This window comes from Pomacea canaliculata, linkage group LG3 (genome assembly GCF_003073045.1).
Source record: "Pomacea canaliculata isolate SZHN2017 linkage group LG3, ASM307304v1, whole genome shotgun sequence".
Lineage (NCBI taxonomy): Eukaryota > Metazoa > Mollusca > Gastropoda > Architaenioglossa > Ampullariidae > Pomacea > Pomacea canaliculata.
Genome location: NC_037592.1, coordinates 13,578,349 through 13,601,962, shown reverse-complemented (window position 1 = coordinate 13,601,962; position 23,614 = coordinate 13,578,349). Strand labels below are relative to the sequence as shown.

At 40.4% G+C, this 23,614-nt stretch overlaps 1 protein-coding gene across 3 annotated transcripts in view; it reads left to right on the top strand.

The window, feature by feature from the left end:
- Window positions 1–23,614, top strand: part of LOC112559240 (protein cycle-like) — a 69,972-nt gene that overhangs the window by 11,762 nt on the left and 34,596 nt on the right. The window contains exon 1 of one of the 3 annotated variants that reach the window (XM_025230312.1): window positions 17,435–17,649. The exons of the other annotated variants lie outside the window; for them this stretch is intronic. The gene's annotated coding sequence lies outside the window, so the exon portion shown is untranslated. Of the gene's footprint in view, window positions 1–17,434; window positions 17,650–23,614 lie in introns of those variants that run through there. 3 annotated transcript variants of the gene reach the window in all.

The following is a 23,614-nucleotide window of genomic DNA, read 5'->3' as shown; positions in this document are numbered from 1 at the left end:
GCAGCATGTCTTCAAAATATAATGAATAAGAATCGTAAAAGAAAGTACTAGCATCAGTCTCATGTCAGCAACTCACTCTCTTTCTCAAGCCCACATATCTGTCCCCAAGAGAATTATAGAACCTTTCATCCATTATTCATTGATAGCAAAATGTCACTCACATTAAGAGTTTCTAATTCCACAAATAAAAAAAACGACTTGTACAGCAATATTTACTTGTGAATCAATAAATATATATAGTCCACTACTAATGGTGTTATAAATGGTGTTAGAAAATACCTTTATAGCTGTCGAGCATTGGTTGAGGTTGTTCAGAAAGCTGTCTGCTTTCTTTCAATTCTTCAAGAATGCTCTCGAAAGTCACCGTTACTTCCCCTCTCCCCTCTTTTTGGTATTATTCATTTGTTGCCTCGCTGCTTCTAAGCTATTCCTGCATTCCTCATACTTTCTTTTCAAATTAATAATTTCAAATAAGTATATATTTATTCAGAGCAGTGAAATCTGTATTATCCTTTTCTCCACACAAAGCTTCTTTTGTTTTCTGTGCTTTCCTACTTATAGTTCTGCCCCTTTTCTGTAAAGTAAATAATATTTATGTAGTACAAAATAAATCTTCACAATAACAAAGCTATAATTTTTTTTTTACTCTATTTTTTGTAATAAAGTATGGATGTCATTCTGAAAGATTTATGCATATTTTTTGAAATCACTTATAATTTTTGCTAGAAATAGTTTTATAACATCAAAACGTCTGCACAATATTTCTGAAACTAAAAAAAAATCCCCTACTTTGATCTTTTAATATAATCATTTAATGGCATTCAGTTACCTTTAACATCATCTGCCACGAAAAAAACTGATGGCGCTGCAGACTCTAAAGCAGCTTCAATGTGCCACTGCGGGATGTTGTGAAGTCTTCAAGTCTGAAGTTTGAAATGATTTAAACAGATTACTTCGGTCTTTGATGGTAAACAAAGTTGATTTTCAGGACCAATCCTTATTATAGCTCTTAGCCACAAATTCCTCCGTGATCGATCTGATGGTAACCTGAAAATGCCGACATAAATTTGCATGTAAAAACAATCACTTTAATTAAATACACATTTTAAGTAGGCTATATTCTTGAAACTACCAGTTATCATTAATTTAGTGCATGCTTACTCATTTAGCGTTTCGCACATAAATCATTCAATGCCTTATGGTGTTGTCAGCTTTTTCAGATCTCAGTGTCTTCATAATACGTTAATATTATATTTTATCATACTATCAATATTGCATCACGTATAGTAACAAAATATATAAATATGTTCCATCATATTTTTACAAATCTTCAAATGTAACTTGCATGTATCCTAAAGTGCTTCACACTGATCGATGGACGATGTTCCAAGAAATGTTTACAATTTCGCCTACAAAGTATCCTCCCCTACCCCCAAAGCGAAATTCATACCAGTAGTGCGTACTTACAAGTAAAAAGACTTGTTAGAATCTTTCGTCTGTCTTTTGGTGCAACCGTCTTCACAGCGTGGCTCACTGTTTCTACACGTGATAAAAAATGTTCGGGTAATGTTTATAAACACACACACACACACATGTTCTGCGCTGTTTTTGCCTGTAGCTGAAGCTCCCCGTGCTTTGCTGCCGAACTCGAGGAAATCTTCAGTTTAAAAATCATGGAAGTCATTGGTTGGGGAGTGAAGTGTTAGAGATCTCATTTTTCAGCCAGCTTTAGGTAAGGGCGGTGCATATCTCCTCTTTCTTGCTGCCTTACCTTCTCCAGCCGTCTATGGAGACAGGTAGGCATTCCGGACAGCTGGATCGACTTGGGGAAGTCCCTAACACAGTTGCGGTCAGAATAACACCATAAATCGCCAGCGATCGTGAGTTAAGGCTGTTAGGCTGATAAGGTTGCAGCTCGCAGTCTTGCTGAGAGCAGATAATGTGACCACCCACGGTCGATTAACGAGGAACTGCTCGTCGAAATCCCACTATGATGTCATCCCACTATTAGAGCCCACAATGATGTCGTCCTGCTGTAAGAGCCCACAACGATGTCCTCCCTCTATGACGACAGCCCACAATGATTCTAGCGCACTATTATGTCATCCCACTATGACATCTCACTATGATATCTCCCCACTATGACAGCCCAATATGATGTCCTATTTTTATATCAACTCACTATGACAGCCCATTACAACATCCCAGTAAGACATCCTACAATGACAGTTCTCTATGATGACATCCCATTATAAAGACAGTTCAATTGATGTCAGCCCACTATTACGTTTTCTGTTCTTTATGATTTTTGTTGGGAAGCTGGAAATAGAGGCTGGGTGGGTTTGCAGATATGGTCTTGCAACATAGCTGGTCAACTAACTCACTGTCAGAAATGTCAGGCACGTAGATAAACTGATAAGGAATTCATAAAACTTGTCTTTGAAGATGCAGATAAACTGGTTCATGGAAGGCAGACAGACAGGCAGAGAAAAGGATCATGTTTATCAGTGTGATTTTTTTTTTTATCTCGTCCATGATGCTAAACTGAAAAGTGGAGGCTCGCATTTTTTGTGATTATTGTTATTTTTTAATTGATGTGATTCCTGGCAAAGATGTACTTCTGTCTCCAGCAGTGCCCGTACGGTAGCGGCGCATACCTGTGGTTACTAGCCTTTTCGAAGACGTCGTGGAGAGACTGCTTGCTTAGGCCATACACAATAACAGAAGACTCATTTATCGACCGCTTTGCAACCAAATCGTAAAAATGTTCAGGTCGCTGATATCACGATGGCATTAGTTACCTAAATCAACACTTTTCGTTATGCTTATTTAAGACATATTTAACCAATAATTCCCATATATGCTAGAAAAATAAGTGTATTGTTAAAAAAAATAGTTCGAAGATGAAGTATGTTAGTGTAGGAATAGGGGGCGGGGGAGAAGAAAATTCCCACGATCTGAACAGAAGTGGTCGAAAAACTAGAAAAACATTCGCAGTTTCCGATTGAAGGGAGGCAATAACTTCTTGTTCATTTTGATTTCGCTGTAGCTTTTGTCTCCCATTGATAGCGGCATTCATATTCGTCGTTTCAAGGGAAGTAATATCTACTGTAGTCTTATAAACAGCTTTTAGATATACATTATCTCCCTTTGTCTTCTGTATACTGCGTGAGTGCGCGCGCATATAGAAGCACGTGGCTGCGGAGAGGAAGAAGAAAGAAATTAAATGTTCGTCTCCCTAAAAATTATCTTTATCAGTGGAGATGCCACCAGCTACTTGACATCTTGAACAAGTGCCCGCGCGGCTGTGTTAGACTCGTCTTATCAGGAGAGCTTTTCTAACTTTACGACTGTTCTGTGGAGTGTGCTCCAGTGGATCTTGAAGACCTCATGAAAGATTTGTTCCCCTTGTGTAACTAAGTGGTGGTTATCTCCCTTTTCTCGCAAATCGAGGAGTGGGCGTGCGAACATAAACGTGTTGATGGGCTCTTTTATTTATGGAGATACGAGTGAGCAGTTGCTGTAATACGGAAGTATTATTGTTGTTCGTGCAACCATTTTTGTGTTGGAGATATTCAGAGACGACCGCTCTAGACTTTTTACACACAGGCAACACTTGCGACCGAGTGCACTTAAGTTGATGCTAAATCTTCCTGCCAAAGCATGGCTGCAGGCTAGAAAGCTGACAGCTAAATGTTAGCCCTGACTGAGGTGCGCATAGCAGCTTCAGCTGAGCTGTAAAGCTGGCAGAAGAAAATGTAGCAGCCGGGCACAGAGACAAAAAAGGGTGTTCCTGCTTATTTGGTTTTAAAAAATGGTGTGTGTGGGGGGTGTCTTGCTAAATGGTTATTTACACGTTGATATTGTGTCACGAGTGTTTTGCTTTATAAACAAATATCTTGATGGGGAAAATATGATTGTGTCCGATAAGAAACAACAACTGTGCAGGTATTTTACCAGGTGACTTCATGCCACCAGGTCAGTGCTTCGAGATGTCATGACATCATTTCCAGATAATTGATCGTCTGCTCCAGCCGGATATTCTATCGATTCTCGCACATCCTTTGTACCATGTACGTCTCTCGTCTATGTTTGTCATCTTTTTGAATTATAGATGGGACGGAAAACTTATGATAAAGCCAAAGAAGTCTTAATCAGCAGCTGATAGTTTATATCATAAGAATTGACTGTCACCACCAAGTAAATCTGAAAAACAGCAACTAATTTTTTTTAGAAACAAAGAGAAAATGGTGAAATTGCCACTCCGAAGAAAGTGAAATGAAATGTGTTACCACAAAAGATCCCACACATGAGCAGTGCAGTAAAAAACAAAAAACAAACAACAACAAAAAAAAAAAACAACCAACCAACCACCACCCCAAGAAAATGCCGAAGTGCTTGATGTAGAGCAGTAGTCACCAGCCTTTTGGACACTGAGAGCTACGTCAAGGGTACTGAGCAATACGACAAACTATTTGATACAAACTTACTGAGTGACGGACAGGCCACATATCAACATACCCCGCGGGCGACACATACGGGCGACCAGGTGTCAGCGGGCACCATGTTGGCTACTTCAGATGTAGAGTAAGAAGAGTTGTATACAGGTATCAGTGAACAGTTTGACATGTTAGGGTACATAGTTCTGGGCAATAGGAAGCTACTGAATGTACTTGCACTTAACGCAAGAAAACTATCTGACTTTTCACTGCACGACACACTGAATTTTTATGCATTTATTTAAGGCTTACCTTATTAACTAAGCTGCCACCTTTTGATACCAAGGTTGTCCTGCTCCCAAAGCGGAGCAACTTATACATATCTGAAGTATGAAACTTGTCAGACAGCCTTTTCAGCGCTTTTTTTTGTACCGCTTTGTACAGGGAACTGTGGTGGCGGGTCAGAAATCATGACGTCATGAAATGGCTAATTAAGATATATATAAATATATATTTCAAGCTCTTCCAGTGGCTGAGGCTTTTACAACGTAAGCATATCCATTCATTATCCTGACGTCTGTGTTGTTGACCTTGACCTGTGTATGATAATGTTTGAAGCCGAGCAACGTTGATTCAGTCCATTTTTTCGCACCAAGGAATGTCGACGTTTTCTAGGGAAGCCACTAGTTACCTACCCTAAACGGCATCTTCCCAAGTACTAGCAAATCAGAATGCTCGTTAGTCCCTTGTAATTGTAAATTATTTTCCCAGTGTAATATGCATCCAATTTGATTGTCATTGTACTCAGTAACGTAACATAGACTGTAAGCATTAGGGCAAGTACATTAGGATCTACATCACTACTTGAACATTTGTTTACACATGAGTGGTAAGTAAATAAGGAAACTGACGTTAAAGGATCAAACGTAGTACCTCGCTCCATAGGAAGCATCGCCAGAGTAAGGAATGTTATGTTGACTTTACTTGAAAAGAAAAAGAAGGAAAAATTCTACAGACCCGAGCCAAGACCCTTTTACAGCCGCGGGTCCTGGTGCACCAGACCCTCCTGTCCCCCTCCTCTTTTCAGGCCGGCGACGGACTATTCAAACATACGTTAACAAAGTCGTCGTGGAAACTTTGACTTTACCCATGTTCTTTTGAAACTTTCTCATCCCTACGATCAATGCCTAGTTTAGCAGTAATACATATTAATTCATTTATTCGTACCTTGACTGGTATCAATCTTTAGGGGGAGCACATGTGATGTGATAACGCCCGCCAACCACACCTGTATTGGTAAAAGTGAGCAGGTCTTGCATAGGACCCGTCCACTCCTTCACGTTTGTAATCCCACAATTCTTACCGCGGCGTCGACCACCCTTCAAGATAGGTCGAAGGGCCGTCTACGACATTGTGTTGTGCCGGGTTACATGAAAAAACATACCACCTAACGCTGCTTAACTGTTGCAAGTAGTGTTTTACGAGTGTTGCAATTGTGCTTCGAACAAAGTCATTAGTTCTGTGTTCTTTGTACGAGATCCGGAGCAGTCTTCTTTCATAGGTTCTCTAATGTCCACATTTTACATCCGCATAGCAGGATCCGTACTACGAGGGACTTGTACAGACTATACTTCGTAGTAAACTTGATATTATGGCGCCAGACCTTCTCTAGCCTAGACATTGACGCTGTTACTTTCGCGATATTGATACAAATATCTGTCGTGGAGATGCCGTCTTTGGAGAGGGCGGCTCCAAAATACTTAAAACTTTTTTTCCTCTTTGAGCCGTACCCGGTTCATGTAAATCTCTGCTTTGCCGTTGTAGTTGACCATGACTTTGCTCTAGTCAGTGCTGGTCTCCATTCTATATGTGTGTCCAGTGTGTTTGTCAATCTGTTGTTACATTCCTTGTCACACACAAGAGGTTTGAAAGTTTAAATGCAGGTGTTTTCCGAACTAGCAAAGTAGACTGTCCCTCCCAAACTTCAACCTTTTTTCACCGCCAAATTTTAATAACTTGGTATGACACACAAAGGGGACAGTCTTTTGTCGAATAGTTCGCTGCTTTAAGAAAACTTACGGAAACTTACCTAACTCATCAAGTACTATTAAACTGGCTGGATATGCTCGTTCTTAGTCTAGAAACTTACTTATAATATCGGAATTGTAATTCTGTGGCAAGTTCTGAAGGGCTGAAGCCCAATATCTGACAACCATATCATATAACAGGGACAACAATCATACCTAACAAATATACATGGATATCAGCCGTAAGTGATTATATATGTATATAAAATTATTAGTAAAAACATCGCCCGATTTGCTAGGCCACATAATTTCTGAGAATGTAATGCTGTAATTGATTTTATGCCTTAACAGACTTTGACAGATCAAACACTACCTCAGCATTTTCTCTAGTAGACTTGAAGGCAGGTAGTTTATGTATTTTATCTTTTGAAAAAAACTCTATAATTTTAGGTTTCTTCAAATTAACAGGCTAGTGTCACGTAATATGCTGACCAAACATTGTGCTTCCTGTAGAGTTTTGAAGATTCCGGACATAATTATCACTGTCACCAGCATACACAAATAATTATATCTCGAATAGGCATTTAACATTATTATTGATATTTTTAAAGCCGGCAGTAACTTCTCTCAGGAAATATTGCAAAACTATCGATGTTCTCGGGTAAAACGATCTTTGAATTATTTAAAAATAAAGCAAAAAAGGCGATAGATTTTTCCCTCGCCGTATTTCTCTTTGGTAACATCGGAATTATTTCACCAATCCACCACTGTGTTGGAACTTCCCCAATATGCTAAATAAATTAACCAACACTTCTAGCATATTGCTGTCAACAGCTTTCATGAATTAATTTATGATGTGGAGGTAGTTCCAGCTAGAGAAATCAGTAACTGGTTTTTATGAATAGCATCATTTTCACAATCTTTATGAAAGCCACTATTTAAAATCAAGTATCTTTGTTTTGGCTATATTACCTGTGAGTCTCCAATTGTTATGAAGCTTTTCTAAACTAAAATTTTTGAGTTCGCGCCCGGGCAATCAGTAACAAAGGCAATGCCACAATATATATATATCCAGAGAGGGGTGGGTGCGTGGCTGGGTAGGGGAGAAGAAGAGAGAGAGGGATATAAAATTCAGTCTGGACAATGAGGGAGATCATTGTCTGACCTTATCAGTGTAATAGAAACCAGAAAGCTATATAAATCTCATGCAACGGAGATAAAAAATATTTAGGCGATGCGCTATAATTACATTTAGCTTACCTTCCCACACTTGTATGTGTTTTTACTTTTAAAAAATGTGCCAGCAGCTTCTTCAAAGGCTACTTAATTTGAACGCCTTTGTCTAGGAACTTTCCCGAAGTCTGCCAACAAAGATAAAAATAGTGACGTCATAACCTGTGGCCACTGATCTGAGCTGTCGTCTTCGATACTAACGCCGATGTAAATGACGAAATACTAAGTGAAAGGCTGGGAGTATCGAAGGGAGGAGAAGCGGCGTGGTCGAAAACTTGGAAGAACTCAGGGTCTTCCACTTCCGGCAATGGAATCTGCGCGCTCAGCAGTTGCTCGAGCCCCGAAACTCCTCTCTACCCCCTCTCCCCCGTTTCTGTACATTAACCCAACCGCGTCACGTGTTTTGCTGAAAAAGCGAAAGTTCATTTCTGTCAGCAACGATAGACCATACGCGAATCTATATCCCACCAAGACTGCTTTTATTTTCTTTTCTCTGGCGGTTAAGGGGTGGTGGTGGTGGTTATTGATAAAATGGATGACATTTACAATCGAACAGGCTTCTGAGATTTAAAAAATTGTGAACGAGGTGATATGAGATAGCAGGTGTCCTCTTTCCTGGTACAGTAAGAACACAGGATAGATGTTATTTCCTGGGGGATTGTTAAGGATACTGGTATTATGAAAGCAACCATCAGTAAAAGAGTGTCATAAACTTATCAGTACAGGAAGGCACATTATTCTCTTTTCTGCGCGCACACCCACAGCTACCTGTTTGCAGTTACTGCAGACAATCCGGAAGCCTCTTCACACCTCACTGGTCACGAATAGTTGCAAAAGACGAAGCGACAGTTGTTGATGAAAGGCCTCCAGGCGGGTAGGAAGTGATCACACGCACCGTTAAGTCTCAGCCTCAAATGCTGCCGTGTCCCAAGAACTGGCATGGTCAAGCTAAACTTACGGGTATGTTTAGTGACAGTCGCAGGTAGGAGATGTATTGAACTGCTCTGCCTTCCACGCTTTGATAACAGTGACGCAGACTGTCGAATAGAATTACTCTTTCTCATGTTCTGCTTTGTTCGATTCAACTTGTGTCACAAAAAAATGATGCATCTCATAATACTGATATGTTAACCTTATTGTATTTTGTCTCCATCATTAAATTTCTTGTCTTCTTATGGTCTTTACAACTCCAACACCCAGTTAAGTATTACTAAATATTCCCTGGGTCTTTTTTTGTAATATTTGGAGCTATGCAGTTACACGAGATATTCAGGGGAACTGGGGAAGACAGACAGAGGATGATTCGGGTGTAAGCAATGATATTTCTAAAAACTATGTTTCTACTAGTTTTCTTAAGGAAAATGAAAGAAATGTGAGTTTCAGAAAATAAATCTGTTTTAAAAGAGCTTTAAAGGGCAGAGAATTCGGGGGGGTGGGGTGGAGTGGAGGGATGAGTTGGCAGCTGGCTCCATAATGAAACAAACTTAACATGCTAGAGAGTGTGTAGAACTTTTTAAACATACTGTGGAGTGTTTGAGGCGTGGGTGGCTTTTTGCTTCCTTCTTATCCCCCTTTTTTTCGCCACCCGCGACCTGGACATATCTTCTTCAAGAAATAAATAGCTGCACGTATCTTCCCGTCAGTGGACCTGTTATTGATTTAAAGACATGATTCCATGCCAGGATGATTAATATGTTTCATCTCACGTTTTCTTTCCAATCGTTACATATCTGATTTCGTTAAAGTTTATCTTAGCATTTGTACAAGTGCACTATCTGGTGAGTGTGTGTGTGTGTGTAAAATATAGGCGAGCAAACGAGCAAGAGGGAGAATAAGAATTAGATCACAGCTGGATTGTGGCTGTTGTTTGTCCGCACAATATTCCCGTTTATTCCGTCTGCGTTTCTAATAGAAAACTGAGCGCCAGCTCTGGCGAGGGTCAATCAGAACTGCACACCCGACTTGCAACACTGATCGTGAGCTCCGCTCTGTCTCTTGTAAATTGTAGTTGATCATTTCTCCGAGTCCGTTTATATGCACCAAAGACACATCAGAAGTGCTCAGCCCCTCAGACAAACTTGTTTGGGTACTGGAATCATGGTGATGTTAAGAGGTGTTACATAAAACATTAGTGTCCTCTTGTCTCGTGAGAATGTGAGTGAGAGAGACACACACACAAGAGAGAGATCCACAGAAACATTCTGTCTGAAACATTCTCCCTTGGCCTATTTTTGTGCATTGCCATGTAAACAGTTCCAATCTGCCGACTGCCAGACCAAAAAAAAAAAAAAAAAAAACAGTCGATGTCGCCGATTTTCTCTGCCATGTGACGCGCGCACGTGCACCGTGTTGCGTCACGTGATCTGGTGACTTTCACAAGGACGAGGTGCTTGCGCGCAGAACAGTACACAGGATAATGAGATCTTGTTTAACTGTTGTCGCTTGAGTCTCTCCCCTCCACTTCGCCCTTCCTCTTGTGGGGACGGGGAAGTTGTCAAAAAAAGATTAACATCAAGGGGACTCCTTTTACAAAATCCTATTTAGGCGTATTTTTGTAGGTTTTTTTGGCGTGATTTGCACCTGAGGGACTTCACACTTCGGCTCAAGACTAGAGAGAAATTTCTGGAACCCACGCTTTATCCGAATGACGTAGTTTTCAAGGAAGCATTGGGTCTTCGGTCCAATTTAACGCAAGCACTTCATTGTAAGGTCGTAGACGGATGGGTGATGTGAACTTGGGTGAGAAGAATACGAGAGACAAGAAGAGACATGACATGACATCTTTCTCATTATGACATGGGAAAGATATAAGCATATTTACAATACAAAATAGCATGTTTAACAGCAGTCTACAGGCAAATATACATTTTTTTTATCATTTGAATCTAAGTATAATGGTCATCAGGCATTTTCTTTTTGGAAAAGGGGCGTGACTAAATATATATATAGGTATTTCATTATACTTCCATCAATATATACATACACATATCTAGAGATAATTGAAACATTACCTGTTGAATAGCACGGTATTTACACATCTAAACATTCACAAGCAAATCACTTATTCTAAAAGATAGGGTTTCTATAACATTCAGATTCAACAAATCAATATGCAAAATTTCAACTAACAGACATATACATGTCTACCCATATCCTTGTGATTTCATATAAATGCTATCTTATATTTACATTCGCCCTTTCCAACAAGAGAGAGAAAGAGGATTAGTCACAATTAAAACAAATGTAATATCGATTTAAAAAAATAAATGTCTTGGTTATCTTCTGACATCTTTTGCTCTTGTCTTAAGGTAAGATCAAGTGTCAGTCGCGGCCTTGAGGTCACGTGATCAGAGTTACCTTCATCAATATCAGCTTGAACAAAACACACACACACACGCTGCTGGCTTCGACTAGCTGACCATGCCATGGGTTTCCAATGCTGTCACTCGAAACCAGGCCGTGCAAATTAGCCAGAGTTTTGTTCTTTCTTGTAATACTGTCAAAATGTCACTGGTATGCAGCTGGGTTTCCTTTATTCCAGCCATTACAACAAAGGAGGATCTCGTAATAATTTACGCTGATGATATTTTTGAGATATGCTTAAAGAATATATTTTTTGTGCTGCGATATTAGGTTTTCATTATCTTTATAGCTTTCCATACCAGCGCTTTAAAATGTCTCTAAGGAGCCCAAAGAAGCTAGCTTCCCATCTTCGAGGATACTGTATCCCAACCTCCTTGCTACCTCCGAGATGACTGCAATGGATTTTCGTACCACGCCCGAGAGTCTTTTTTTTCCCCAGATCCCTGCCTTGTGACCCTGTCTCTTCATCCACAATACCCCTCTCTCACCATCGTTTTGACGTTTCTCCTGTTTATTACTGCACCACCTAGCAGAAGACGACAACACGAGTGCACAGCCCAATGGTGCACGTGAACTTTTAAAGAGGGCATGAACTTTTTAACCTGTGATATCTGGCTTCTCCACCGACCGTATTACCGCGGGATCGTCAGACAGCGAAAGATTTTAGAACAGGTAGTGAACATTGCATGCTGACACTAATGCTTTTACGCTTGTCGCCGAATGACATCAACTGCTGCGAAAAGCAGGAGAGAGCTCGTTCTGTGGGGTAAGCGGGGAGGAAAATGGGGGGGGGGGAGATATCGATTTTTTTTTATTTGCTTAGGTCTATTTTAAGTCGGCTGTTCATTTTTAGGCTCCCCCCATTTAGTCAACACTTGCATTTTATTTATTTTCTGAAAAATCATTTTTTTCGGTTCATGTTAAAGTCGAGATCAAATCCAACACTTTATCTGTCTTCTTTAAGCTCTAAGTAAAATTTATTTAGTCCGAGAAAAGTAAAATTTCTTAGAAATCTGCATCCTCTGGTTAGGACTGCTAGTTCTTGCCAAAATTAGGTAATTTGGTCCTGACTCGGGAGATGAGTAATTGTACTCTCCTTGACGAGAGACGAAGAAACTTTCCGAGAGACTTGTTCTCGTGCATAAAAACCTACTAGTGAAATTCTGTAAACAGCTCCTACTTTCACCTTAATACGCACGGAGATGATGATGACGACGACGACGACGACTATGATGATGATGATGAGAATAAAAAAACATGGGTAAAGATTTTAGATGTAGCTTTTAGCTTGAGTTGTACATATTTCCAGTTAAAGCCGAAAATGAAGTGGCTATTTGTGGGGGTGATTCTGCTCGCACTTCCCAGACACTAATTGAATAGAGTCAATGACGTCAAAGGGCTTTTGATTAAACACCGAAAGAGAGAGAGATGAAGAGAAAAGAATGTCAACACCTTCAAAATCATTACATTGCAGCGTCTGCGGGAATCGGAAAAAAATCAGAACAAGCACGTGTCTGTCTGCAGAATCTGATCTAAGTGTGTTGTACACGTGACTGCACCTTCTGTTTGGTTGTTGTTCACTGTGGAATATATTTGTGTATATGTAGATATTTAGAAAGTGTGTAATAATGACTAGCGGGTATCCTAAAACTAGGGCTACCCTCGCCTGTTACAAACTGAAGGTGGCACACTTTCGTTCCCATTTTGTTCGTCAGTCAGTCATGCGTTGATTTATGGTCCAAGGATTGTGGGTTATGTCCCTGCCCTTCTCGTCCTCATGTCAGAAAAAAAAACGGTTTTCTGTGCAGTCTTGGTTCAGGCTGTTAGCGTGGAAGAACTCATACATCTTACGAATATCGTTTCTAGGTTGTAGCAGACTTTGTACTGTTAAAAAATCTAGCAACTTAAAGTGCTTTTGTGCAAGTGTGGGATGCACCCTCAAGCAGTTCTTACCGTCTACATTGAAATAAATCTTCTGCTTATTTCCATGAAATATTATTGCTTCAAGGGAACCTCGCAAATAAAGTCTTAAAGTCTTTCTGGAAGCGGAAACAATCAAAATTCTTTAGTCCAAGAGTTTTGACAACAGCTGCCTGGCTTTCTCGCCTGAAGAATGATAGTCGGAAAAGGAAGGAGTGAAAGCACCGGAATTTCCGGGGCAGCCAGGCTTCACCCTCCCCGCCCCACACTTTCCCTCTTAATGAATCTCTTTGCTAGAATCCTCTCCCTGCATCACACTGGTTTTCATCCCTTCTCCAGGTCACATCGCACTGGGAGTAAAAACTTGTAAAGGACAAGGCGACAGATGTTGACAGAATGCCTCCAGGCGGATAGGAAGCAATCACACGCGCCATTAACTCAGCCACCCGAGCTACCATGTGTGTCCACATGTGATTGCACTTGTTTGCATGAGCTCGATGTACCGAGAAATGGTGTCGCCAGCCACAACTTCCGTTTGTGTTTAGCCACGCTTTTATATAGTCTCATAGGATGCGTCAGTGTTTCACGGTCATTGACTGTAGGGTGCAGGCATAGTATGAAGTTTATAAACATATATAATATGTCAAGGTTGGATATGGCTTGATGTTTAATGGTGAGTCAGCAACTGAGGCTTTATCACGCAAGTCCAGTACTTAATAAGAGGGAGAGAAATTTCGTTTGTCAGAGGGAGTTCTGAACCAACAACCTCATTAGGGCGATGGAAGAGAGGGAGAGAGCGAGAGAGAGCTCAGCGCCAATAATCGTGATAAAAAAAGCTTCAGCATGATGCATTATTTCCTAAGGCAGACTTTACTGACAAGCCATTTATCAGTTCACGAAACAAAAAGAGGGCACCTTAGAAAGCCATGTTGAAAAAAATCCCAATTAAATAAAAGGTACAGCGCCTAAAGGTTTGTGAAACTTATTGACCAGCTGCGAGACAAGTCGCACGTGGAAAGGCTTACCCTCTCGAAGAGAAAGAAGAATTGAAAAAATGTTTCAAATGCCACCACAGCTTTTGATCTGTCCTTGTTCGTGTGTCACCGTCCTTAATGTCGAAAGTCTTCGCTTCCGCATTGCTGACATGAGGAAACGACTTGCCTGGAGTGCGCCGATCGACAAGGCACCTCCCTTTTCTCTGCCCCTTGTGTTTGTCCCCATACAAGGCATTGGCTTGTTTTCCCCACACAGAGCTCTGCAGCAGATATCGAGTCTTGCTGACTGTTTTGAGAGATCTTTTTTTCTCCCCTCAGTAACGTTACGAGGCCAATCGTCAAGATGCCTAATGTAGGACACTCTCGTGCTGCACGTGCCAGAATGTATGTCATCACGTGCGGCTGGCCTCCTTGTCTTTCCGGCTTCGTATTGAAGAAGTGCTCGCCCCGCGCAGCACAGATGACAAAGAACAAAAGCAACACTTTGCTAATGATGACCACTTCGCTCTATTTTACTCTATTTTGATGATGCAGGGGCAGAAACCGAGGAAGGAAACGCGGTCATGGTGCGGAAAAGCAGCACTGGGGCAGGAGGTCAGACAGTAGGAGACCGTCTTAACCGCGTTTATTTGGCGAAAGTCATCTCCGTAAACCGGACAAATAAGGACTAAAGTTGGACCAAAGTTTGTTAGTGCTTATTTTTTTTACCGTCATGTAAAACCTTTGCCAATCTTGGTCAAACTAAAGAGATTCAACAAACGTTCTCCCGTAAAATCGCGTCCCTGCGCATTTTTAGCGAACGTTAATCTCTGCTTCCGGCGCTCGCTTCGTTGCTTTGAAAAATCAGACAAACTTACACGTGCACTCGCCCGCTCGAGGTCTTCATATGGAATTTTGCATATTATTTAATATAGAGATATAGGGTATAGAGATGCATCTGATTGAAGCTCAGAGGAAAAGACATTGTTTCCTTTTTTATAGACCGAACCGCTTGCATAAAAATGCCCGCAGTCACATGCGCGTGTATGCACACAATTTATCTGGCACCACTATAAATATTTCGAATTCTCTTCTAACGGCTTGTCGGATATATTTTTTTTTAGGCCGGCAGCGCACATAACCCACAATGGCAAGGAACTGTTTTCCCAGAAAACTGTAGAAGATAAGAGCCAATGACCACCAAATGCTGGCAGTCGCATTGAGACGTGGGGGGGGGGGGTTGGGGGGTTGAGGGAGGGGCTCTAGATTATCAGTTGACGCAGTAGACGATAGACGGTCCGGAGAACGCCTATCCGGATCGCTAAGTAGCTAGAATTGCCGTGAACTTAGTGGACAAGCTTTAAGATACTTCTCAGTCAGAGGACGACAGATTCAGTATTATGCATCTTCTTTATTCCTGGCGCAGATACGGATCCGTTGACGCTTACGAGTTACATGTAAATAGCAATAAAACTATGTTAATAAAATAGCTGGGCAGTACCGAAACATTTTTGCATCAAGTGGTAGTTAAACGATTGAAAAAAGTGATATAGTTGAAAAGCAAACATAATTTACAGATTAGCTATACTGTAATCAAACCAGTTCCGCTAAATAGTTACAAAATAGTAATAAGTTGCATAAATAGTAAATTTATTACAGATATGTATATAACAGGATAATAACAAGTTGTACAAATAGTAAATATATTACAGATAGTGCGAAAAGTAACAAAAACCTTTTCATCAAATAGCTGAAGAAAAACAATTACATAAGAATATAACCTAAACGTTAAAAAAGGCATGCTACCCTTCAAGGCGTTCACAAACTTCCTTTTCGCTAACATTTTACGTAATTAAAATTTATGTACTTTTTAATAAAAGTTAATTATTTTCGATTGCACTTCGTCTGTGTGATACAGTGGCCTTTTAAAACCCCTTTCATTAATTTTCTTCTATAATCCTCTTTTTTAAATTGTATTTGCCAGTGCTGCGTCATTGTTATAATGCATACAAGAGATCCGCTGAAAGCGAAAGCTCTATTCCTCGGGCACTAGCACATCTGGCAACTAGCATTCTGAGAGAAGCAGCGTTAACACCAACTGCCCTGATAAAGGAATCGTGCTCATGGGGATGAAAGCTCAGTTTTTCCTCACATTCTCCACAGAACCTTGTCCTCATACATTTATTGTCAGTATTCCTAATTCAAACATTCTATTTTCATTTTGTGTGTGACTTCGTGCTTGTGAGTGCGCGCACATACGCGCGCGTTTTAATCGTGTACATTTTTCATCCCGAGGTAAAGAAAGAGAGGAGAGGCTGTTTATCATCAAAATTTAAGGTCTAACTATAATAAAACCTATACTTATATATTGACGTCAAACACAAGAACAAGAGCATAGGTGTAAAGAAATATTGCTAAAATACCAAACTGATCTTACCATGTGAGAATAGCCTCCTCCGAGTTACCACTCGCTTCCAATCGCGAATCAAGCTGAGAGAAGTTGGGGTGAGCGAGCGGAAAGTACTAAAACATTTGCTTAGTGTCTTAATTTGACACCTGATATGCCAACGAACCATGTAATGACGCACACCTGGTATGAAATTTCATGAATGTCTAACATTTTGTCGAAACTGTCACCATTTAGAAAAAAAGATCTGTTTCTGTCTACATTTGAAACAGAAATGTACATTTGATATAATTACTAGCAATAGCTAACAAGAAAGGCACGCGCGGAGGCTCTCACATAGAACGGACGACCTGTAGCTGCATGCATAATCATGATACGTATGCTTACATACACATAGCCTCCATTCCGACCCCCCCCCCACCTCCTCTATTTTGATGTTTTATAGACAAATACAATACATTTAAATAGTAGTATCATGTCCTAAAACATTGGGTCACCTTACAAGCTTTTCGATGGTCAAGCTTTAATAATAATGATAATAATATTTATTTAATTTTGGGAGGCCATCTGGCCCATATCAACATAACATACTGGTGTTTACATGCATGTCAACAATAGGTGGCTGTACAAGATGAACATATCAGCTATGTTTGAGGTTTCTGCTTAATAGTAAACAATATAATGACATTTGAATGGTCAAGCTTTTTTGGTATTTGACCTTTGCGAACAGTTGGCGAACCGGTTATTCGCGTCTCAAAGGTCGGTTTGCAGTGTTCATGAAACTTCTGTTTAACTGTCATCACATCTCCTTTTTACATGCTTGATACAATCCAGACTAAACTACACGTGTGTAATTAAAAGTGCTTGCATCTGTGTTTACATAATCATGTTGCGTGAATACTTCACCTGATTACAATCCCGCACGGCTGGATTTAAAAAAAAGTTTTTCTATATTAATTTATCTGCTGAATCCGACGGCATCTTCGACTCCACAAACCCTTCGTCAACTCCTATTCCTATCGCTGTGACAAAGCGTCAGTCCGGGGGCACGTGCGAAGGCCGTTAGGACGGCGGTGCAGCAGAGTGCGGTAGCAGACGACCGCCAGCATTCTAGGGCTTTCACGTGTCAAGGTCGCTGGAGGGAAGTAGGTTTGCCGAGCCACTCGCTCGCTGCGCTGTCGTGCGTGCATGGTGCACGTCAACAATCCTGTACACACAGGCAGTCGCTGAGGCAGAGCGGGGCGCACACGGTTCACGTCTTCTGCTGTTCACATGTGGATGTACAGGTATTTTGTCTTCCTCGGACTTGTCGTCTGCTCTGTCACCACCTGTCGCTTGCTACATAGTTTGAAGTAGCTTCACGTGTGTGTGTGTCGTCTGCTAGCTTTTCTTCATTCCTGCTACAGTACAGCTGGGTCAGGTTGCTAGCGGATTATACAGTCGGTGTAACGCTGTCTCGGTTAGGCAATTACAGTCCACAGTTCGTGTATATTGTGAATGCGTTCATAAAGTTTGTTTACTTTGATACCTTTCATATTTCAGGAGCAGATGAAGCATGTAGACGTCTTGTTTTGATTAACATCGAAGTGCTTTACGCTCCTTAAGCAGCTTTTGTTAGAATGTGAAAAAAGAAAAGAAAAACCGCTGGTTTCGGATTAGTTTCGTTGATCAGAATTAAATCATACCTTGCAAAGCTAAGATTACTCATGAAAGGCAAGAATGAGGTACAACTTTGGATTTTGATTTTTTTGGGGTCGAGGGTGCCTGTAAAGAATCTACTAAAAAGCATTGTAGCAAGACAGCAGTATGAGATGATACAAAGTGTTTCCATCAGTTTCTTTTGACTGAACCGTTAGCCAATAATAGCAAAGAGTGAAAGTCCTCAATTGTTAGTTAAGTATCAATTACTGCTTAGTCAACTTTAACAGATGTAATGTTCTCTGTTTTCATAAAGATCTTTTTGAATATTCTTGAGCTTCTTTTTCAACATGTAGAGAGAAGTGATATGCTAGAAACTATTTTTTTGGTATGACTCGTGCATAGACACATTTGAGGGGTCTGTAGAATGAGGAGAGAGAGAGAGCAAACTTAAGAAAATATGCTGGAACAAAGATGAACGCTGAGAAGTTAATTTAAAAAAAATAATATGGTGGCAGCTTCATGAATTGTCATTCCTACCATCTGGTAAACTTGTCATTAATCAGTTTATACATAACTTTTGGTATATGAATTATGCACTGTTTAGATTTAGTTCAGTATTAGAGGCTTAATGGTGATAATGATTATGCTAATGATGGTGATTCACTGTCTCCTGTTATAATTGCAAACACAGTTATACAGAGTATATCAGAAATGTTCCTGGCTGACATTTGGAAATTTTGTGTGGTCTTGCCCAGGAAAGAGAGAAAAAAAAAACTGCACTCCCCTTTGTATCAGCTGTTGATGATTACAGACTTAATAACAAAATTGAGCCTGGATCACAACTGTACTTGTCACACAACCCTTGGTCACTCCACATTAATGCAGTAGGGTTCAAAATTGTGCACTAAATAGCCCAGGTCCAGTGAGTTACTGTATTCAGATGTAATGATGATGAGCTTTTTATGCAAACTTATCTAAAATGTTACAACAAAGGCACACTAAAAATACTCATGTGTTTGTGTATATGCACATGCATATTGCTGGTGATTTTGAAGCTACAACAGCTGCAATCATAACAACACACACAATCTTATACATGTGCAGATATTTTCGTATCTATTTCCTCAGCACAGTATAATCTTATTGCAAATGATGAGTACAAAGGGTAGTTTTGAATGTATTGGAGTAGACATTTTTCAGTCTTGCAAACAGTTTAAACTTATAAAGACAGTTTATTTTAATATTTTGCAATACAGTGCCAAGAACTCTGTGTATGTGAGAGGTGAGAAGGAAATGGGCAAATGATAGGGTAATTTACGAGAAAGTGAAAAGTAAATAATAAAATAGTCATTTAATTAAGACAATAAAACAAAAATTTATGTAACAAGGACAGCATTTATGCATGGTTCCAAATTAAGCAGAGGGAAAGAAGGGACTATATTTGTGTTGGGCTGTTTTGCTTCCTCCCCTTTCTAAAGGTCATACAAACGTCCTAACATGGATGACTCATTAGGATCATTGGGAATATTGTGGATATAATAGCCAGCCTACTTCAAGAAACTATTATTTATGATGTCACGATTTCAGGACCATTTCAAACTGCTCATCATATCTTAGTATCGGTGTTGGTTTTTTCCTGGATGGTCCATTGCATAGGCTGTGCACCTGTTCCAGGATACTTATCAAGCTGTCTCATCAACTTTAATGGCATTCTCTGACAGCAGTCATCTGTATGGCTGTTAGCAGACTGATATCCTAGAACTTGTAAACAAACTCAATGACGTCCACACTAGACTAAAAATATATTCATTTCTGACATTCGGATCAAATGCATGAGCAGAAGAACACTGCGTTTGTTTGACAGGCAGCAACTGCTCTGATGGAAGAAAATCCGAGAAACTGATGTAATCACGTCTGAAGACAATTAGGGATCCGGTTCTTTAACCATCAAGTGAAACTGCAATAAACCCACGCAGTCTATTTTGTTAAGACTTGTAAATTCACTGCATAGGTAAGGTCCTTGTCTGTTTGGTTTGACTGCTCATGCTTGGACTAAAGACGATCGACAATGGTTTTTGATCGTTTTGGGTCATGGTAAGGATATTTTCTCTTCCCGTTTGATTTTAACTTGACGTTTGCTGTTTTCTCACCTCATTAGTGCCTAGTGCTGTGGCTGTGGTTACCAACGGCTTTGAAGCGGATGTATCTAATTTCACCTGCGCTGTCCTCATTTTGCTTTGCTTTGAATTTTTTCTTTGATTTTTTTTTCTTTTTGGTCTTTACTTTCAAATCTGTACAACACATAAAATATATGGTTTCAAAAGTGCTAGATATTCTCATTTTTCCTTTAATGCTCACGAAGTCCAAAGAAGCAGGCAGTCTTGGACTAGTTGGACAAACTCAGGAAAAAATATTTCAGAAACATTGGACGAACAATAGGTATTTAATTTTACAGACATCTAGTATCTAAAAAAATTCGACGCCGTATGACTTGAAAATACCATACTCAGGATGCAAACTTCATTTCATTCAATCAGGAGTATGAACTTGCAGCCTTAGCAGTTCTGAAACCCTGATCCGATCCACTAGACTTTTTGGTGGGCCTGTCGTTTGTTTATGCCAGTCCATCTGTCAGCGGAGAAGCTATTACAGACATTTTATTATCATTGTAGACCTTTTTGATATGGGCTTGCATCCGGCTTTGTCTGACCGATATTTAAGTTCTGTGCTAAAATCTGCGACACGGAAGTATTTGCTCTTCGCGCACCCTTTTATCCGAGAAGCCACAGAAGTTCAGCAGAAATATAGAAGGAAATGTCTTCACATTTTTAAAGATTCTGATTTTTTTAAGTGAAAGGTGGATTAAGAATCAATAGACGTGCAGTGGCTTTTTGATGCATAAACGCATCCTTCGCTTAAGTCGGATATTGTCCTGCAGCCTTCTGGTTTAATGAGATATGTCTTGTCTTGCACGCGCGCACAGATGAAAAGAAAGAGAAGAAGAGGAGAGAAGATAGAAAGGACAGATCTGATGATGTTTTGGCGAGCCATCCTTTATTTCATGGATGTGGCCATTACCACACTTCATGTTCAGTTATGCGTTATATACGTGTGCTTGTGTGTGCACGGTAGAGAAAGAGATTATCGATCCATATTACGGATTAGTCTTATCAATATAAGAGAGAGAGATAGGTGGGTGATTATAGTTTTACGCCGACCCAACTATATGATGGGCAAGCAGACGGATCTGGTGCTACAGGAAAAAAAATGCCCTAGGCGAGATCTGAATGCTGACATGATTCTGACTTAGTATTAGTGACTAGCACTTAACCATTATGGCACCGGACCGCGCAAGAGAAACAGAGAGAACACAGTAGTTTGATCAGTTTAGCAGCTATGAAGAGGCCTTTAGGAAGAAATATTTTACAGTTCTTTGGAACTCTGAATAGGAACACCATAACCCTTCCTTCTGTACCTTCTACGTGATCTAACGTGACAACCCTGGTGACCTTATCATTTTCATGTGCACGTTAATTAGTATTATCCTTACGATAACGTTTGGAAAAGCAATGTTGTGGTTCGTATTTCTGCCTCCTTGTATCACAACTTTCATCCTCCCGTCCTATTTTTTCCCATGACATGTTCCGAAGAATACTAATGAAAGTGCCGCATAGTCCACTGTTTGGAAAAACCACGAAGCGTCTTGTATGTCTCGTTGCGGAGGAAATCTTTATCTTACAATTAATTAAATCCAGTCGTGTAAAAACAAATAAAAATTGCATTTGGGTCGTTCAACCTTTCCGTCTTCAAATCAACCACGTTAATTTTGTAGCGAAGGACTGGTGCTTATGTTCTGACTAAAATAATCTTTGGCTTACAGAAAGTCATAGTTGTGTTCACGCGTTAGTAGCTAATTACTGCAGTGGAATAAAACCACTATCATCTTCGATTTGCTAATCTGCCTTTCATTGCCCAAGATCCTTTCCACCTTTCTTCCTCCGAGAAGAGACCTTGGCAAAAAGCCAAAGTTTTAGTCTGTCCGAAGATTACATAGTAATAGCATCTAGTTCAAGATTCCAGCGGCTTTTGATCAGTGCGTTATTTATTATGTCTGTCATGCAGAAGCACGCGCGGCTGATTTGTTTATTTACTCCGCTGACGCCAAGCGGCGGAAGTCGGGTAATCATTGCTGTCGTCGTCCGTTCTCGTTCTGTTGTCTAGTGAGAAACAGAACGGTCCAACTCCCTGTAGGCATCAATGAGGATAGCCTTAGCTTTAATCAGCTTAGTCTTTCTGACATTGCGTGCTGCTCTTGCAGCGTGTACCACAAGGCAGGGATTGCACTTTACCTTACAGTGATTGTACTGTTCATACACCGCCCAGTGGCCGCTGTCTGATGTGGATGGTTTCATCAAGTGCAATGTGCTGCCTCTCATTCACTTGAGAAAGAGAAAGAGAGTGAGAGGAGGAAGAAAGATGTTCCTTGAAAGCCTTTTCTAAAAGAGAATGTTGAAGGGAGTGTTCCTATACTGGCAGTACCTCTCTACCTCTAGTATGAAATGGTGATTAAGATTAGTCTATAGGAGTGATTCAGGTTTTAGGATTACTCCTTCACATAAGAGAAAGTGATAGAATAGCTATATTTTTCGGAGCATTGGGGTTTCAGAATGATACGCTAACAATGGCTTGTGTTTCATATTTCCTTCGATATTACCTCCAAGCAGTAGCGTCACTCTATCCTTTGCCGTTTTGAAGCCAGGCATTGACTTCTATTTTTACTATTATATGTTCGGTACGGCATCTTTTTCCAATAAAGGCCTGTTTCTTCAACATTAAGTATAAAGGTAAAAACCCGCTTTCTTCGATGGTTTTCTTAAGTGTGGCAGGAAACCTGTGGGCTGCTACCGTATCTGCGCTTTGCCGCCTCTCCAGTCACCTTTACGTGATCGAGGTTATTACTTGCCTTGAAGTGGCTATAAGCCATCCATGGGTTGCAGTAAAGGTCAAGTCCGCTGTTTCTTGCCCATATTTTGTCTTAAAGTTTTCGAAAAGAGTTAAATCCTTCTCTTGAATAAGCATTAGCGGCTTTCTTTTCTGATGGACAATCCTACATCCTAAGGCCCACAAGTTTTTCAAGTTCCTCGATCGCTTTTCTCGCTAATAATGGAACAGTGCATAGGCACTGAGCTTTTCACATATTCCATGATCTTGTCCTTGTTATTGAGAATACGGCCGATGGTAGAACGATTCATCTGGTATGAGCAGCATCAGCCATCTTATCACCTCGCTTTACTCTATAAAAAGGTCCATTTTTATTTCGAAGGTGATAGCCTGGCACTACCAGCCACATCACCACTGCTTTTGCGCTTAACATCTGACATGTTAGAATGCTTATTAAGGACAAAACACCTCTGAAAATAGTCACAAACTCACTAATTTTTTTGAGATTGCACAACTCACGTTGCAATCAGACCCTGTGGGTACAGTGAGAACTATTGTTTAGGACGCGCCTAGCCACGCTCCCTCCTGTTGCCGCCACTCGGCAGACTCGCGAACTATCCTTACGCGATAACTTTAAACTTGAAGACAATCCTTACGAACTACTTTTGA